The 19,661-nt window shown below is 35.1% G+C and overlaps 1 protein-coding gene across 6 annotated transcripts in view; it reads right to left on the bottom strand.

Annotated features, from left to right (window-relative positions):
* The window catches only part of LOC135141450 (metabotropic glutamate receptor), a 72,267-nt gene that overhangs the window by 25,285 nt on the left and 27,321 nt on the right, over nucleotides 1–19,661 (bottom strand). For 2 of the 6 annotated variants that reach the window (XM_064072551.1, XM_064072556.1), the window contains exon 1: nucleotides 5,022–5,268. The exons of 1 other annotated variant lie outside the window; for it this stretch is intronic. The gene's annotated coding sequence lies outside the window, so the exon portion shown is untranslated. Of the gene's footprint in view, nucleotides 1–1,234; nucleotides 1,292–5,021; nucleotides 5,269–19,661 lie in introns of those variants that run through there. 3 more of the 6 variants (XM_064072552.1, XM_064072553.1, XM_064072554.1) reach the window with 3 other exon arrangements.

Below are 19,661 nucleotides of genomic sequence, written 5' to 3'. Positions count from 1 at the left end.
TACAAATTCGCAGCAACACAAAGAGCTTTCGATACGACGTAAAATCTCCAGCTAAGACCATAACTGCCTATAAACCGTCAACACATTATTGCTCTATTAAAGCTTTTCCGAACACATTGCTTAATTGAATTAATACGGATGGCTGGAACAGACACCAGAGTTCATTGTGGTTTACCGCTGCGGATTAATTATTTTCTTATTATGGACTTGATTAAAAACTTGTTTAAAAGTGAAGCTTATTTGTCGCGGTAATAAAACTACGACAAGATTCGTAATATAAAACGAACCACATTTACGTTATAAACAGAACTAATCAATATTGGTAACAGGAAATGCCATTTAGGACACATACAGGGTGTAGGAAAAGTGTGGAACCGGAAGCGCGTTTGCCTGGAGCTCAAACGACCTTTCCGCTTGATAAAAAGTACCACCAGATTAGATTTAATTTGTAATACCCTTTTACGTTGCATTCGACGAGAAAATGAAAAATTTAAAGAGACAAAACTTCGGAGTTGTTGGACGTGACATACGATGAGATCCCGCGAATTCGAGTGAATAGTGTATATAAGTTTGAGATTCAATTTTGCTAGCACGGTGAAACGGAAGTAAGGATTAGTTGTTGACTTTATTCGATTAAAAAGCAGAGTTTGACTTTTTGATGGCACGCCATCTCCAAGTTGCCAAAGTTATACTGTTTATTGAAGTATTTGTGTTTTTAATAAGTTTTCTAACCCTTAGCGTTTTGGAATATTGAAGAGGAGCTTGCACGAAACTTATATCCTCGCAATTTGAATTTCAGATCAATAGCAATAAACAGGGGCGCAACAACATGCCTCCAGAGTAAAATTTTACATATTATTCAGTATTCTATCTTACGAGGCAGACTTTAAATTAAAAAATAACGAAATCAATAGCGAACCGGAAAACTAGTCTGGCGTAGTGATTTGGACCAAACACGTACACTTTGCTCGTATAGAGTAAAAGTAAAACACAAGAACGAACTGAAACGCCTGTTCCATACGACGTCCAATTTTTCATGCAACTTTGTTATGGACTTCGAACGAAAAAATGTTACATTTTTGAGTTACTTTCGCTCAATTAAATAACAATAAGTTTCCTCTGCTTTGATAATTCCAAGAACAAATGACGCGAATAATGCACGGAGATAGTGAAGTCTAATGCCGGTCAGCTCTATCCAATATTTTGTAAAAGTTTCTCAATTTAACCCACTCACCAACTTAGTCGATCAATTTGAAAAAGCGACTCTCCGATCAATTTACGACGTTGTAAACTGAAACAAACAACTAAAGTTAAAAATACAGCTGTAAGTGAAATTAAACACAATTTAATCATCCCGTTCCCATAGGTATTAAGTTCTATCCTAGCTTCTTTTAACAAGACGTTTCATGTTCTACTCCGCCTAGTCGCCCAAATCTTCTAACGAGTTTCTCTATTCTTAAAAACAGTCGACGCGGGCTGTGCCTGGATCCAGATTTTCTCATACGGGGTGTATGTGTAGCTTAAACTACGATGCCACAGCCGACAATTACTTACACACCAGTAAAATGCAAATATGAAACCATCATAACCCTTCATATTGTGTGTAATCTTCAAACCAGACTCCGAAATAAAAACGATTTAAAAATACAGATATGAAACCATCATAACCTTTCATATTGTGGGCAATCTAGAATTAGGGTTTTGTTAATTTTGATTATTTCCGACTTTTATTTGTTACAGCAGCTGAATTTCACTTAAAATTGCGAACGGATATGTAGTTGGATAACTTCGCGTTTTATTGAAGTAATTGTAAAACTTGGATAGTCAAAATTTTGCCACTAACAATTTTACGGGTATAGCGTCATATAATCGGTTTTATGACGCAGCGTCATTATCATTATTGCGATTTTAATTTCACACTATATGGGTTTATCAGCCTGGGTGTCTCTAACCGCTGCAGCTTTTTTACAAATGGCGAATTATTGAATTGACTTACACAAAACAAAGCAGAATAATCTGCTTAAGTGTACGACCCGATTTCTCGACTCTGAGGCTGCTTGATTATTCCAACAGGAATACGTTTATCTCGTATGTTATAGAGTCGCTCATCTTCTCATCTCATCGTTCACCAATGCAAATCGTTATACCAAGCAGCCTTAATACAAATTTAGAACAGGGTGTATTTCTTCGTTCTTTTGTCAAATACGTCAATTGTGCGCGTCGATAATGTCATAAGCTTTTTAGCTAAATCAATATTAATCTACATTATTAAAGCGAAACGGTGAAAACAGTTTCACGTTGTCACTGCGAATACCGAGACAAAAGCCGCGTTACGAACTCACCAAAACGAGCACGTGCTGGACTGCAAATTCAGCTTTTGTTGTAGTACAACAAATGTTCACTTGAACACCGTCGACTACTTGATGCGCTGAATCGCTTTATTTATCGTCACTCTACATATTATTATTATTGTTGTTGTTGTTATAGTACGCCAGTTTAATACAGCTCGTTAATCTCCAAGGCAGAATAAATTTAGTGGGGTTAAATCGTGCAAAATCGATGAGAGTTTTTTAGCAGAAATTTAGTGTAGATAGTAGTCTGTTGTGAACGACGCGTGACCGACAATAAATGTCGATAAAAGCGTTTTAAAGAAAATTAAACTCGTCGAATTTTTAGAAAATAGCCAAAAATAGTAAGGTTTATCGGTGTGGATAGGGCGGTTGATAGAGTTGCAAAATTACGTTCACAATTTACGATAAAATATGTGGACACATATGGATGATCGAAAACTGATAGAGATCCGAGGAAAAGATTTTATTTTCCAGACCTTGCGGGTCGTGTTATTACTATGTCAATATAACATATAGTCCCCACTATTCAAAAAATAACAACTTTGTTCGTGCCCGGTAACAACTGAATACAGTCACCGGAGAAAAATTGCACGTTCGATCACGTTCATTTATAAATAAGCTCTGACCGCCCCTAAAGGGCTTTATTATTCGATTATTGTATAAATTAAGCGGCAATTCTGTAGGCATACTATCAATTCAATTAAGCAATAATATTTACAAAGGCCTGTGTCCAGTGTACACTTAATTGAACTTGACAGGGAATCCTCATTACACTTGCAACGTGCTATTATGGCCGGAGATTATTATTAACAACACTACGCGTTCAAGTATCCCATCCGGGAACGTCTTAAAGGTCATGCAAATATTTAGACATCACACGACTAGAATTTTTCAGTATGTCGTATTGATTACAGAAATATAATTCAAAATGTGAATGGCTATGCCTGTGTTTCTAGTGAGTTTGTCTATTAGAAAAACGGCATTTGTACATTGTATTGTGCAAAACATATTTGTGACACCACGGACAAAGGAATTTTTTCCCGTGGATTATGTGTCTCCAATATATTATAAATATAATGCTATTATAATAATAATTATCATTATTATAATATAATTAAAAGAAAGACTAACGACGACTTTTTTGACCTAGTCCATACACTTCAGGTTTTGAGTGTCATTGAAATTTATGAACGTTCAATGCAATTATAGAGTGACTGTTGTCGCATTGGCGCTAAATTTGTAAGTTTGTAATAACGAGTGGTAAGAATAATAGATAAATAGGAGATTTGGTCAAAAGTGCGGTGTTTATGATCTCGCAGTGTAATAAATCCGCCCCGAAAAATTCTATTAACGTGTTTTATCCCCTCACATTCTTTCCTGATATATATTTTTTACTTAAAATGCGATACGTTTCAATTAGCGTTATTCTACGCGACACAGTTTTTGCGATGTTGGTGTACATTACATTAAAAAATGAAAATATTCGTTACTTTTAATGAATAGCGTGTTGGCCACGTCGATCGCCGAACAAATAACGAGAAAATTGGAGGGAAAAAACTAGAGCCAATTTCGTCATTTTATAGTCAATAAAAAATTTCCCCGTTAATTGCTATCTCACGTCATTTTAAAGATAATTCTCGTGAACTTTCGGCATAAATTTACTTAGGAATTTTTAAAAAATCAAAGCGAGTTAAGTGAAATGAGACGGGCCTGTTTTCGAATAATAATCCCTCTTTAAATTTAAAGAAGTAGTTACTTTCCATTTATAAAATCCGTATTATGTTTTCGAGACGAATTTGGCCAGCAAATTGGCGATTAATTATATAATTTAAACATCAAGTTCTGCTACGGCTTATTTTATCTCGGATTTAATGGTCGCTCTTATGCATTATTCAACGCGCTACCACGAACGAGATTTTAAGAAAAATATCAACTTTTCGTTGAACAACAGCGTCTATGATGAATTCACGCATTTTATAATTACTGCAAAATGCATTTTGTGAAAAAATAATGCATATTTTGGAAATTTTAATATCAACGTCTGTGTTTGTTGAACATTTACATATAACGAAACCAACGGGACTTTGTTCATGGATTATTTACACACCGCGAGATACCATCTTCGCATACTTTACACTAGTACAGCTGCATACTATTTCAGTGCCACAATTGTGTTTTTATATGGTATAAGCTTTTGCCAACTAAACAAGTTTATTCTTGTTTGTATATATAGCATGACAAACATCAGAAATCGCGCTAATTCAATTAGCACGCACAATAGGATCCTTGCAAAATATTTTTATACATGCTTTAGTCGTATTTGTGCGTATTAGGATTAATTTACTGTGTGTATGGTAAACCCACATTGTTTACACAATTTTGAATGTATGTAATCCGAGCCTTATTTATAATTAAGACGGGTTCGATTGACGATTCCCTAAACTACTTACAATTCAACGATTTCGTACAGTAACAACCCGTAGTTATCAATTAGTTAAGTAGTTTATTGAATCCAGCTTTACCATGGCTTAACTGGAACAGATAGATTACGATGAAAACATAAATCCTATATCACGTATCTCAATTCGTGCCAAATAAGCGTTAAACCAACTTGTGCGAAAATGTTTTATGACTTTCTCAGAATAAAGGATTCGATTGACCCCTGCTTACCCACAGGCTTCCCTGAAGTGACCAAACCAATTATCGCAAAGACGAAATGAACTTTGAAAGCACCTAATCAAGGATATTGCAAATTTCACCTTCCAGCAGACGCAATCGCTTTCCTTTTACGACAACTTTGTCATCACTGGCGTTCGTTTGGCTTTAAAATTTTTCTTTAAGCAAATACGCACTTGTCGAATTATTTTGCGCAGGAAACGCATACCGAACTAGCGTTTCTTTTCAAGCCACTCGTAGAAATTCTTAATGGAACTGATCAGATCGACAATGAAAAGAGGTACAATGGTTTGTGCACATTTGAATGGCATAAATTGCCCATTAAAATGCTCTGGCGGCATCTATTATATCAAAATCGCCGAATGAATGAGCAACGGACTTACAAAGGTTATAAACTGTATACAACCGTTAGATACACTTCCGGGAATCTTCGCTTGTTCGAACACACTATTTTAAGAAGGAGACGACTTAATTTTATTGTTTTGCTGTGTTACGGCTTCCCGGAAAGCACACGAACTCTTAGACAAAACGTACATAAAGTTACAGGAACTTTTATATCTAAGTTCATACACACTACTTCGGCTTTCAATTTTTGATTCTTTGTTTTCATACTGAATATTCGATTCTTGAACATTTCCTAGTCTCAAACGCTCCTATTAACATCACGTTTGCGTCAATCCCCCATGGAATTAAAATTTTAATCTCTTGTCTTCTTTCTTATGCACAATTATAATTCTGCTTTCTAATTCTTAACTTTGTCTTCCAATTCCATCACCTCTATGTTGTCCGATTTTTCTCACTGTCTTCTTATTCACGCCACTTCCAATGTTTGTTTTCTTCTTCTATTCCTTTCGTCTAAACAGTCCTTTCTTTCCGAGTTTTAGTTCTCGAATCATTTAAGAATGTGTTCTTTTTCTTCCTTTTCGTCTTTTCTTTTTTCATTTTGTTTTTCATTAAGTCTGCGTTCTCGTATTTCTCGTTTGGTGCCTCTGATCTGCCTTAAATTTCTTCTTGGTTTACAAATATGACAAAATCATTTCATCTATTGTTAATTGTTTATCCTTCATTCTAATACTAGAAATCCTCTCTGAATTTAACGCAGAATGGCTTTCTTGAAATCTTCAACATCTTGCGAGGAGTTCTGACTTGAAAGTTTTCCATGCGAATTTTTTCTCCGTTTTTATTATTGCTTTAGTTTCCTCTTCCTTGTTTTTGTCATTGTCTTTTTGCTCCATTTTTATCTTCCTTTTTACTTTCTTTCTTACGTCTAATCGTCGTTTCTGGTTTCTAATTGTAGAAATCGTCAATATTTCGCATTAGGTCAAAAGAAGTTTTGACCTAATGCGAAATATTGACGATTTCAGTGCCTCAAAATCAACCAAATAGAAAACTTTGTCTTCCAATTCTATGAACCCTTTTTTCCCATTTTCCCTCATTCTTCACACTACTTCCAATCTTTTCTTCTTCTTCACCTCTCGTCTCAACAATTCTTTCTTTCCTAGTTTTCATTCTCGAATCACTTAAGATTGTATTCTTTTTCTTTACTTTGTCTTCTTTTTCCTCATTTCGTTTTACAATAAATCTGGATTTTCGTGCCTCTGATTTTCTTAAATATCTTCTTGGTTTACAAATATGACGAAATCATGTCATCTATTGTTAATTGTTTGTTCTTCATTCTAATTCTAGAAATCCTCTCCGAATTTAACGCAGAATAGCTTTCTTGAGATCTGCAACATCTTGCTAGAAGTTCTGACTTGAAATTTTTCAATGCAAATTTCCTCTTCCTTCTTTTCGTCATTCTCTTCTTGCTCCGTTTTTATTTTCTTTCTTACGTATCATCGTCTTTTCTGCTTACAAATTCTAAAATTTCTTTTGAACTTAATTATTGACGATTTGAGTGTCCCAAAATCAACTATCTTCAGAAAACTTTATCTTCCAATTTTATCAACCCTTTGTTGTCCCATTTTTCCTAATTGTCTTCTTTTCTTCTTCTTCTTCTTCTTCACGCCACTTCCAATGTCTTCTTCTTCTCCACTCGTCTCACAATCCTTGCTTTCCGAGTTTTAATTCTCGAATCATTTAAGAAATGTTCTTTTTCTTCTTTTTCGTCTCCTTTTTCCTCATTTCGTTTTTCATTAAATGTGTGTTCTCGTATATTTCTCTTTTGGTGCCTCTGATCTGTCTTAATTTTCTTCCTCATTTCGTTTTTCATTAAATGTGTGTTCTCGTATATTTCTCTTTTGGTGCCTCTGATCTGTCTTAAATTTTTTCTTGGTTTACAAATATGACGAAATCATTTCATCTATAGTTAATTGTTTATTGTTCATTCTAATTCTAGGAATTCTCTCTAAATTTAACGCAGAATGGCTTTCTTGAGATCTTCAACATCTTGCTAGAAGTTCTGACTTGAAATTTTTCAGTGCGATTTTTCTCCCCGTTTTCTTTAATGCTTTGGTTTCCTCTTCCTTGTTTTCGTCATTCTCTTTCTGCTCCATTTTTACTTTCTTTCTTACGTATCATCGTCTTTCCTGCTTTCAAATTCTAAAACTTCTTTTGGACTTATTGTGAAATATTGACGATTTGAATGTCCCAAAATCAACCATCTTCAGAAAACTTTATCTTCCAATTTTATCAACCCTTTGTTGTCCCATTTTTCCTAATTGTCTTCTTTTCGTCTTCTTCTTCACGCCACTTCCAATGTGTTCTTCTTCTCCACTCGTCTCACAATCCTTGCTTTCCGAGTTTTAAATCTCGAATCATTTAAGAAATGTTCTTTTTCTTCCTTTTCGTCTCCTTTTTCCTCATTTCGTTTTTCATTAAATGTGTGTTCTCGTACATTTCTCTTTTGGTGCCTCTGATCTGTCTTAAATTTCTTCTTGGTTTACAAATATGACGAAATCATTTCATCTATTGTTAATTGTTTATTGTTCATTCTAATTCTAGGAATTCTCTCTGAATTTAACGCAGAATGGCTTTCTTGAGATCTTCAACATCTTGCTAGAAGTTCTGACTTGAAATTTTTCAGTGCGATTTTTCTCCCCGTTTTCTTTAATGCTTTGGTTTCCTCTTCCTTCTTTTCGTCATTCTCTTCTTGCTCCATTTTCACTTTCTTTCTTACGTATCATTGTCTTTTCTGCTTTCAAATTCTAAAACTTCTTTTGGACTTAATTATTGACGATTTGAATGTCCCAAAATCAACTATCTTCAGAAAATTTTATCTTCCAATTTTATCAACCCTTTGTTGTCCCATTTTTCCTAATTGTCTTCTTTTCGTCTTCTTCTTCACGCCATTTCCAATGTCTTCTTCTTCTCCACTCGTCTCACAATCCTTGCTTTCCGAGTTTTAATTCTCGAATCATTTAAGAAATGTTCTTTTTCTTTCTTTTCGTCTCCTTTTTCCTCATTTCGTTTTTCATTAAATGTGTGTTCTCGTACATTTCTCTTTTGGTGCCTCTGATCTGTCTTAAATTTCTTCTTGGTTTACAAATATGACGAAATCATTTCATCTATTGTTAATTGTTTATTGTTCATTCTAATTCTAGGAATTCTCTCTGAATTTAACGCAGAATGGCTTTCTTGAGATCTTCAACATCTTGCTAGAAGTTCTGACTTGAAATTTTTCAGTGTGATTTTTCTCCCCGTTTTCTTTAATGCTTTGGTTTCCTCTTCCTTCTCTTCGTCATTCTCTTCTTGCTCCATTTTCACTTTCTTTCTTACGTATCATCGTCTTTTCTTCTTTCAAATTCTAAAACTTCTTTTGGACTTAATTATTGACGATTTGAATGTCCCAAAATCAACTATCTTCAGAAAATTTTATCTTCCAATTTTATCAACCCTTTGTTGTCCCATTTTTCCTAATTGCCTTCTTTTCGTCTTCTTCTTCACGCCATTTCCAATGTCTTCTTCTTCTCCACTCGTCTCACAATCCTTGCTTTCCGAGTTTTAATTCTCGAATCATTTAAGAAATGTTCTTTTTCTTCCTTTTCGTCTCCTTTTTCCTCATTTCGTTTTTCATTAAATGTGTGATCTGTCTTAAATTTCTTCTTGGTTTACAAATATGACGAAATCATTTCATCTATTGTTAATTGTTTATTGTTCATTCTAATTATAGGAATTCTCTCTGAATTTAACGCAGAATGGCTTTCTTGAGATCTTCAACACATTGCTAGAAGTTCTGACTTGAAATTTTTAGTGCGATTTTTCTCTCCGGTTTCTTTAATGCTTTGGTTTCCTCTTCCTTGTTTTCGTCATTGTCTTCTTGCTCCATTTTTACTTTCTTTCTTACGTATAATCGTCTTTTCTGCTTTCTAATTCTAAAACTTCTTTTGGACTTAATGTGAAATATTGACGATTTGAATGTCTCAAAATCAACCATCTTCAGAAAACATTGTCTTCCAATTCCATCAATCCTTTGTTGTCCCATTTTTCCTCATTATCTTCTTCTTCACGTCACTTCCAATGTTTTCTTCTTCTTTTCCTCTCGTCTCAATCGTCCTTTCTTTCCAAGTTTTAATTTTCGAATCACTTAAGAATGTGTTCTTTTTCTTCTTTTTTTTCGTCTTCTTTTTTTCATTTCGTTTTACATTAAGTCTGCGTTCTCGTGTATTTCTCTTTTGATGTCTCTTTCTTCTTGGTTTACAAATATCAGGAAATCATTTCATCTATGGTTAATTGTCTGTTCTTCATTCCAGTTCTAGAAGTTCTGACTTGAAATTTGTCTCTTCCTTCTTTTCGTCATCGTCATCTTGCTCCATTATTATCTTCTTTTTTACTTTCTTTCTTACGTATAATCGTCGTTTCTGCTTTCTAATTCTAGAATTTCTTTTGGACTTAATGTGAAATAGTGACGATTTGAAGGTATAAAATCAACCAACCACGGCAAACTTGTATTCTAATTCCATCACCGCGTAGTCTCTTCTTCTTTTACTTTTGTCTTAAGTCGGCTATTTTATCTAACATTTTATTGCAGCAATGTTTTTATTTTCGGGTATCTATAGTGTCATAATTCTTGAATCATAATCAAAAACCTTACTATTTAAGTCAATTGACAGGATTTAAGTCATCAGATAATTGACTTTTCTTTCAGCTGATGGAGTGGTTCTGCTTATTTATAGGGATAAAACTTGATCTCAAATATTCTTTTCCCGAGTGTTGCTTAATCCAGAACGTTCCAACCGTACGCAAATGATTATATGTAGTGGTTTACACAAGTTTTCAGCTTTTTAGCAAGTCAAAATTTTAAGATATTCACGGAGAAATATCACGAATATATTTACTGAAAAATTTACTTTTTCGCTAATTAGAGTTGAACAGATATTTTTATCCTACCAGCCCTGATATCGCTTTCCATGGTTGTGAAATCTTGGTGGAATCGGACACCTTTCCACAGTGCTGTGTATTTTTTTGGCGACACATGAACTTAGGCGCAAAAAATGAAATAAGAGACTTGGTTTCCATGCTTCGCACGAAACAAAAACAAAATGTTTGTAAAGCAACGGTAGCGAGTGTTAGGCAGCACCGACTAACCCAGTAATGTAAGAAATGTCAGCTGAAAGAAATGTAAAAAACTTTGATTACAGCGCACGAATTCAACGTCTGGAAAGTTTTAGTAATTTCTTTCAATACGTATTGATCTCTAATTTTACATGAATTATACGTGTTGACACATCGTAGGTCTTCTATTTTGCTGTTTCGAAGGGGATAAGCGTTTTTTATGAAAATAACAAACCTTAAAACACAACGAGAAACAAAGAATCTGTGTGGGCGTAACGCAATCAGTATTTAGAGGCCGCAAACGGTTTCTTTTCATTTTGCTTTGAAGTTCCGAAATTCTGTAACGTAGACTTTCCCTCTTTGATTGACATATCCAACACTGTTGAAAGTTTAGCTTTAGGCTTGGGAGTCACCCTGTATCAAATTACAGGCTCCATTAATTTATGTAATTAGGGTGGAGTTATTTTTGTTTGATTTAGTAGAACTTTGCTTGTGAAATGGAGGCATCATGTGTTGCATTCCTTATAGTATTACACTTTGAAATATTGATGTCATCTATTTAGAGTACAGGTGTACTGTATTAGGCGGCTGTCAATAGTGCGTTGTAGTCAATTTTAGAGCGTGCGTTCATTTTCGTTTTTATGAAATTTATTGTGTTTTGCGGAATAGCTGCTCAGTTTGAAAAATTCGGTGTCAGTATGAACGGCATTACGTTTAGGCGAATGATCAAAAGGAGATTCGAGGAGATTGAGGCAATTAATGTATTTCTCTTCAACTGGTAGGACGCGCCTAGGACTCTTGAGTATAAAAGAAAATCCTATATTGATTTCCTCTTAAGTTACTAGTCGAAATAACCACTAAATTTGCATGGAAACTTTTCTCGAAACTTATGTTGTATTTTGCAATACTTCAGATTGTTCGAGATATTTAGTTCGCTACGTTTGATGTAGCACGTTTATTCGTGTCACTGCTTTGAAGTGAGGGAGATCTGTGTTTGAACAACTCACAAGTATTGGGGGTAGAAAATAACACGTATTGAACTGTCGACTGTTGCCGCAATGAACGGATAATGCAGACCAGAGTCACCGCAATTACCCCAAGTGAACAAAAACTTCTCAATGTGTTTTTGGACACCGCGTGCCACCAACTTTCCACTTATATTTGTAATTACCGCGCGCATGTCGAAGTTGAAAAATATAATCCTAAAAGCTAAAAAATGATAATAATAATAAATCGTGTTTAGTGACAATACGCAAAAGAGTGCCTCTTTACTTCAGAAGAATAAATACAGCCAAAAGAGGGATCAAAAAGTTATTATATTGTAAACACCATTATCGCAGTTCTTTTGGAAGGCCAAACAAACATTTCAAATCTATTACGTCGGCGTATCGATCACTGGGAGAGAGCGTCCTTGAGTTGGTACCGTGACCAAAAAACGCGATAGAGTACAATTGTGCAAAACTTTGGACAATAGTTTGATATTTGCAATTCGAAGACACCGCCTCTCGGATGCTTTGAAACACATCTAAAATGAGCGTACAAAACAAGTTTAATTTTAAATTTGAATAAGCGCACTAATACTTAAAGCAACCTGCTCGTTTTCAATTATGATCAGATTAAATAGCTCTCCGTAGTTTACTACAAAAGCAAACCGTCATTGCTTTCAATAAACATAAAATAAATTCCTTAAGATAAAAGGATCAGTGCCATTGCAATCAAACTCGACAAATTCAAGACACTTTTATTTAGGAAGGATCTGATGTTTCCGGTAATCCCAGCTACAAATTAGGTAATAAAATGGCCTGCTCAATCGCTGTCTATTTCTTTCCTCAAAATAGAACACGAATCGATCCCCAGTTATCGTCAAATAGATTGCATTTTGTTTACTTTAACCTTTATTTTAATGCTATTGGATTTTTTGGATTGCTCGGTTGAGAAACGTCGACGTTAGTTTCAATAACGCTTTGACGATGCTCGGATTGTTGACGAAACGTAGCCGCTCATTTTCATGGCTAGGGCATCAGAAACAATCTTTGTTGTAATGTAGGAAGATTGATGCGAAACGGCGACTTTACTTCTCGTTGAATAGATGTGGGGATCTGCATCTTAAAAAAGACAATAAATGTGATAAGATGTGAAAGATTAATGTGATAGTTTTAAGTTGTGACGAGGGTATGGGAACGCGACACTTAAACACATTTGTTCCTAGTTTTTAAAACAACACTTCCACCACTCTCTAAATGGATCGACATCAATCATACGTTCATTGTAATTTTTTTAGTGGAGCTTTCTACCATTCGGACACGCTTTTTATATTAATTATTGAAAAACATTCAACCTCTGGAAGAATGCTCTTCCGGTGTTGTTTAGAAGCTTATCAATCAAAATTCAGGGTGCTGCTGCCAGACTGACTGACTCCTTTCTCTCGACCAACTTTCGCATTTCTTTCAAAACAAAAGCAATTTTTTGCTGGAGTTTGTTGCGCATTTTAAAACCAACAATCTATTCATGCACGAGAGATTCAATTAAAAAGTGAATTAAGTTAATAGGAGTCATATAGTGGGTCTTCTGGATTATTTTCAAACCCATACACTTCCCCGGTACGACGCCGGGTTTTCTAGTACGTGCGGCGATGATGGTTCATCATCGGTGACGGCGGTCAGGTGGCGTTCGAATAAAGACAAACCGGAAGCGGGTTACCGGAAGTATCGATTGCGGAGTCCAGAAAAACCTCGAAGCGGCGTTCGCGAGCCATCCAGAGAAACGTATGGATTTTAGCAATTTTTTGCTGGAGTTTGTTGTGCATTTTAAAACCAATAATTCATTCATGCACGAGAGATTCAATTAAAAACTAAATTAAATTAATAGGAGTTATACCGGGTGTTTGGAAAATGGCAGATTAACTCTTTAGTACGTTATGTACGGGGGTTTCGGGAGTCCCCAAAAAATCGTTATGATGTAGATTGCGGAAAAAACGTAATTTTATAAAAGTAAAATTGGCAACACTGCACGCACCTAATGCATAAATACCTCGGGCTTACTTTCTAATTTCTTAGTAACGATAGTGACTGAAATCCACCTTTTATTTTTACTTCCCGAGCGTAAGCAAAGGAAGTATTGTAATCGAGTCCGTCGGCCGACTCTCTACTTTTACGTTTTCTCGAGCTTTCATGACCCCTAGAAAACGAAGAAATAGGTCTCCCATTTCCGTCTGTCTGTCCGTCTGTCCGTCTGTCCGTCTGTCCGTCTGTCTGCCGTCCCGGATTTTTATTAGACAGATAATCTCCAAAAATACTGCACCGATTGTTGTGAAATTTTGTAGTTATATTAGGAATATCATGTAGATGGTAAAACGTCAACCAAAATTTGTCTAATCATCCCCATCACTAATGTGATGACGTCACTTCAAAATTGTACATAGTAAATGGATTTTAAATTGTATAAAATAATATAGTCCTAAACATGTAGTTTACGACTCCGAATTAAGTTTTTACCCGAAACGTCCAGATTTTTGGAAAAAAATCAAAATTATAAAACAACATTTTGCAATTTAATTTTGAATCTGCTAATCCGAATGTTTTGAAATGTTGCAGATGTTTGAAGGCTATAAAGAGCATCATAAATCTTTACTCAAAATATATTTGGTTATCCCCTCCAAAAACTTGATAACGTCAGCTCAAAAGTTTGCCAAATAAATCCTATGTAAAATGTACAAAATATGATGAGTCTGTGCTTATGATATATCACTCCATTCATATTTTTTGGATTTATATACAGGGTGACTCAAAAAAATTAATGAATGCGTAAATTTATTTTATTGATTTACTCAGGAACTATAAAACCGAATGCTTTGAAATATTGAAGGTGTTTTAAAGTTATCATAAGCATGGCAAGTTTTTGATCAAAATTTATTTGCTCATCGCCCCTAAAAAATTTATGACGTCACCACAAAATTTTGCTAAATAAATCCTATCTAAAATGTACAAAATATGATGAGTCTTTTCTTGTGATTTATCTTTCCATTCATAGTTTTTGGATTTGCATATACAAGGTGACCCAAAAAAATTAATGAATGGGTAAATGTATTTTATTGATTTAGTCAGGAACTCCAGAACCGAATGTTTTGAAATCTTGCAGATGTTTTAAGGTTATAAAGAGCATTATAATTTTTTTGTCGAAATATATTTGGTTATCTTCTACAAAAAACTGATGACGTCAGCTCAAAAGTTTGCCGAATGAATCCTATCTAGAATATACAAACTATGATGAGTCTGTACTTGTAATTTATATTCATATTTTTTGAATTTGCGTATACCGGGTGACTCAAAAAAATAATGAAATCTACTGCGAAAAAAAAACATAATAGACATGCAGTCGTCACGTTTCCGATAGTGAGGGAAGTACTGTCTAAACTCTTTAGACCAACTTTTTTATGATAATAACTAGTAACAACTAGTGGTCATTAATTGTTGTGCATTATTTTTAATAAAACATGCTGTTATTTTTCATTATAGTGAAACCTCTCCACAACGGATATCTATGGGGAATCTCATATTGTCCGTTGTGGAGAGGTGTCTGTCAAGAGGTTTCAACACATGAATTAAACAAAGCACTACATTTTGACATGTACATACTAACGGCGAATTTTTCCGAGAGTCGCCAAATGCTTATGTTTTTTAGATCATTGAAACGCCTGACAATTTTAAGATCCCTGAGAAGATCTATAGTTTTTAGATGTTTTGGATTCTCCTAGATCCCGTAAAGATTTTATCTTAATCTAGACCCTTTAAATCCTACAGATAATCGAGATCCGCTAAATCTTTTACTCTTTTTAGAATTTTATATTCTTCATATTTTTGAATTTTTGAGATCCTCCACAGTCTTTAGATCCGTGAGGTCTTCTAGATCTTCTAGATTCTTAAAGTTTTTTTAATCTTTCTGGATCCTCTCCATTTTTCGCAAAGTTTAGTTAATTTAGATATCTCGATAATCCAGACGCTGTAAATCCTCTAGATCTTCGAAATCTTTTGAAATATTTTAGATTCTTTAAATTCTACAAATCATTCGACTGTTTGAGATTTTTCATATCCTTTAGATCTCTGAGGTCCTTTACGTCTTTTAGATCATTGAAATGCCTGACAATTTTAAGATCCTTGAGAACCCATAGCTTTTAGATGTTTTGAAGTCTCCTAGATTCCTCTAAATATTTTATTTAATCTAGATCCTTTAATTCTGCAGATAATCGAGATCCGCTAAATCTTTCACTCTTTAGAGTTTTTGATATTGTTCATTCTTTGGATTTTTGAGATCCTCCACATTCTTTAGATCCGTGAGGTTCTCTAGATCTTCTAGATTTTTAAAGTTTTTTGGATCTTTTTGGATCCTCTCCATTTTCTGAAGAATTTAGTTAATCTGCATGTCTAGACAATCCAGACCCTGTAAATCCTCTAGATCTTCGAAATCTTTTGAGACATTTGAAATTTCTTAAGATTCTTCAAATTCTTTGGAGTTTGAGATTTTGCACATCCTTTAGAACCATGAAATACTTCCTTTACATCTTTTAGATCATTGATATACCTGACAATTTTAAGATTCTTAAAACCCTGTAGAACCTTTAGGTTTTTTGGATCCTTCTAGATCACCCAGAGGCTACTCTAGATCCTTTAAATTCTGCAAATAACCTAGAACCCTTAAATCTTCTACACATTTTTAGATTTTTTAAATCTTTCACATCCTTTGGATCTTTGATATCAGTCAGGCATTTTCTTAGAGGGTGCATATATCATTTACCAGAATCAGTCTTATCTTAGCAAATATGAGCCCCCCCCACCCTCCCTTTATTTTCTTAAAGGATATATCATCTGCCAAAATCAGTCTTATCTTAATAAGTACAAGCCCCGCCCACCCACCCTTTATCTTCTTAAAGGATATATCATTTTCCAAAATCAGTCTTATGTTAACAAGTACTACACTGTAAATCCTTGAGATCTTCGAAATGTTTTCAGATATTTTAGATCATTGAGATACTATAGAGCCTTTAGGTGTTTTGGGTCCTCTGAATCTTCTATAAAACATGCATTGTCGATAATTTCAATTTTTTTCACTAATACTTAAAAATTTCTTTGCTTAGCGGTCGTGTTACACACTTTAAACGTAAACGCTCAAATAATAATGTTTTATAAGTTCATTCGTACTTGACAAACAAAACCACCCCAGCTTTGCTATTCGGGAAAAGCCCATATTTACTCGTATTATGAGCAGTATGGGGCTGAAGTGATCTGGTACCGAGAATCTGTTGGTCTAATCTTTAAATTTTATTGTACGGTCTAATGTCGGGACCGCTTTACATGTTATCTGTCCGTTGTGAAGAGGTAATTTTTACAAAGAAAATAACTAAAAATGCGCCAATTTTACTGTCCGTGTCCCTTGTTTGAAGGATTCTTTACATTAAATGACCTGTTTTATACGTTGGAACAGTGAAAATTGTCCGGTATGGAGAGGTGTCCGTTGCAGGAGGTTTCACTGTAATAAATAAACTAAAAAACACTTAAAGAAGACATTTATAAATAACAAACAAAAACAAAACCAACAAAAAAAAAATCAGTTAGAGCATAACCAACTAAATACTAGAGAAGATGTTCAAAATTCCTGCCTTGTGCATATAAGTAAGCTCGTAATGTTTCCAAATTTTGATCATTTTTTGTAAAAGTTAATCATCAGTACTTGCTAAGATACAATTGATTTTGGTAGACGACATACCTTCTAAGAAAAGAGAGGGTGGGTGGGCGGGGCTAGTACCTGCTAGGAAAAGATTGCTTTTGGCAAATGAGATCCCCCCTAAGAAATAAAGGGCGGGTGGTTTGGGTTAGTACCTGCTAATCTAAGATCTCTTTTGGCAAATGACCTACCCTCTAAGAAAATAGGAGACGGGTGGGCAGGGCTAGTACCTGCCAAAGTCAGTCTTATCTTAACAGCTACTAACCCTGCCCACCCACCCTCACTTTTTTTAGAAGGTATGTCATTTGCCAAAATCGATCTTAGATTAGCAGGTACTAACCACCCGTCCTCTATTTTCTTAGAGGGATCTCATTTGCCAAAATCAATATTTTCCTAGCAGGTACTAGCCCCGCCCACCCACCCCCCTTTTTCTTAGAAGGTATGTCATTTGCCAAAATTAGTTTTATCTAAGCAGACACTAGCCCCGCCCACCTACCCTCTCTTTTCTTAGAGGGTATGTCATTTGCCAAAATCGTTCTTAACTTAGCTGGTACTAGCCCCGCTCACCCATCTTCTTTTTTCTTGGAAGATATCTCATTAGTTAAAATGAGTCTTATCTTAGCAGCTACTAGTTAGGATAAGACTGATTTTGGCAAATGACGTATCCTCTAAGAAAAGAGAGGGTGGGTGGGCGGGGCGAGAACCTGCTAGGATAAGACTGATTTTGGCAAATGACACCTTCTAAGAAAAAAGAGGGTGGGCGCTGCCAGTTCCTGCTAAGATAAGAGTGATTTTAGCAAATGAGATACTCTCTAAAAAAAGAGAGGGGGGGGTGGGCGGGGCTAGTACCTCCTAAGGTAAAACTGATTTTAGCAAATGAGATACCCTGTAAAAAAAATAGAAGACGGGTGGGCGCGGCTAGTACCTGCAAGTATAACACTGATTTTGGCAAATGACGTATATTCTAAGAAGTTGATTATTAACAGCATAACGGAGAGTTGATCCTCCATTTTCCAGACACCCGGTATAGTGGGTCTTCAGGATTACTTTTTCGCCGGAAAATATGAATTCGTCTCGTGTGCGGCTTCTGGCTCAGTGTGTTTTGTGCACAGGCTGTTAAAAAATATTCATATTGTTGCGAAATAAACCCAGAGTCTCGATTGCGGGGTCCAGCAAAAACCTCGAAGCGGCGTTCGGGAACGATCGCTGTATAGTTAGTGTATAGTGAAATAAATTGTTTGAGTTTAACCCAGGCCGATTTTTTAATTATCTAAAAGGTAATTATCTAAGGTAAAATCTAGGTTTAACTGCAAGTTAAGTGGTATATAAATCAGAATGAATGCGTCATAACGCTACGTATGAATTTATTTTCGCGCTAGAAACAATATTGTGTATTGTTTCAGGTCCAAGTGAATCAACAGGTGGCACTAGCACGTCATGATTCAAACTAGATAAATAATAAGATTGCGATAAATAACGCCCTTTAATATCAGCGAGTTCCGTCTGCAGCTTAAGTTAAGCTTTGCGAGGGTGCTTTCGATAAGCTATATTTCGTGCTTATTTTCGCGAATTTCGACTGTCCTTCGCGCTTTTTAAATTTACAACGCAGAGCGAAAATATAATTTCCAGTTTAGAGAATTAACTGATGAAATTTTTGTGTATTGTATGATTCCAATATTCTTGGAATCGTTCACAGGGATGTTCAAAGGGAGCGAACAAACGATGTAGGCAATAATTTCAACGTTTCTGCGCCGTAAATATTATTCGAATATATGCAGTCGCTGATATATTTTCAATGTGTTTGATGAAAGCTGGTTTGATGTCAAATATAACTTCTGGATCACATAAGAATTGGAGCTTTGAAGTTTAGCAACTAAAATAACACCTTCTTTGAATTTTAATTTTCTTCGGGTGCAAAGTTGTGCGTCGATTTTTCATCCAATAAGGGAGGCTAAAGCAATTCACATACAAGAAGGTAGACTTACAATTAAAAATCGATCTCGATGTTATAGGAGAAGAACTTGCTGAGGATGATTATGTTACACGCTAAGTTATTAACAAGATATCGAAGTTGTCGAAACACGACAAGTGCTGTATTGTTTTAATTATCAGTAAAGTACAATAAGGAACACTATCTAAAATAGAAACCTTAATGGAAACAGTAACAGTCAAGCAAACAAGGTAAATTTCCGGGGCAAATGTGATCCATACATGATTGCATAGTTGACCTGTGTAGTCTGCTTTTGTTCCATTTGTCCTCTTTAAGCCCTTATTTACCGTTTTGTGATTCGTATATACGTCAAATCTTACGGATTTACTAAAGTAATATAACGAGCTTAAAGAAACCCCGAAAACAAAATGATTTTCCAACTTTTGCAACAGACAGGACTTTGAATTTATTTCACGAATTTCAAATAGACACTC

This window comes from Zophobas morio, unplaced genomic scaffold, assembly GCF_036711695.1.
Source record: "Zophobas morio isolate AGI-343-1 ecotype UQ-CSIRO unplaced genomic scaffold, CSIRO_AGI_Zmor_V1 ptg000044l, whole genome shotgun sequence".
Lineage (NCBI taxonomy): Eukaryota > Metazoa > Arthropoda > Insecta > Coleoptera > Tenebrionidae > Zophobas > Zophobas morio.
This window is presented reverse-complemented; position numbering and strand designations above follow the sequence as displayed.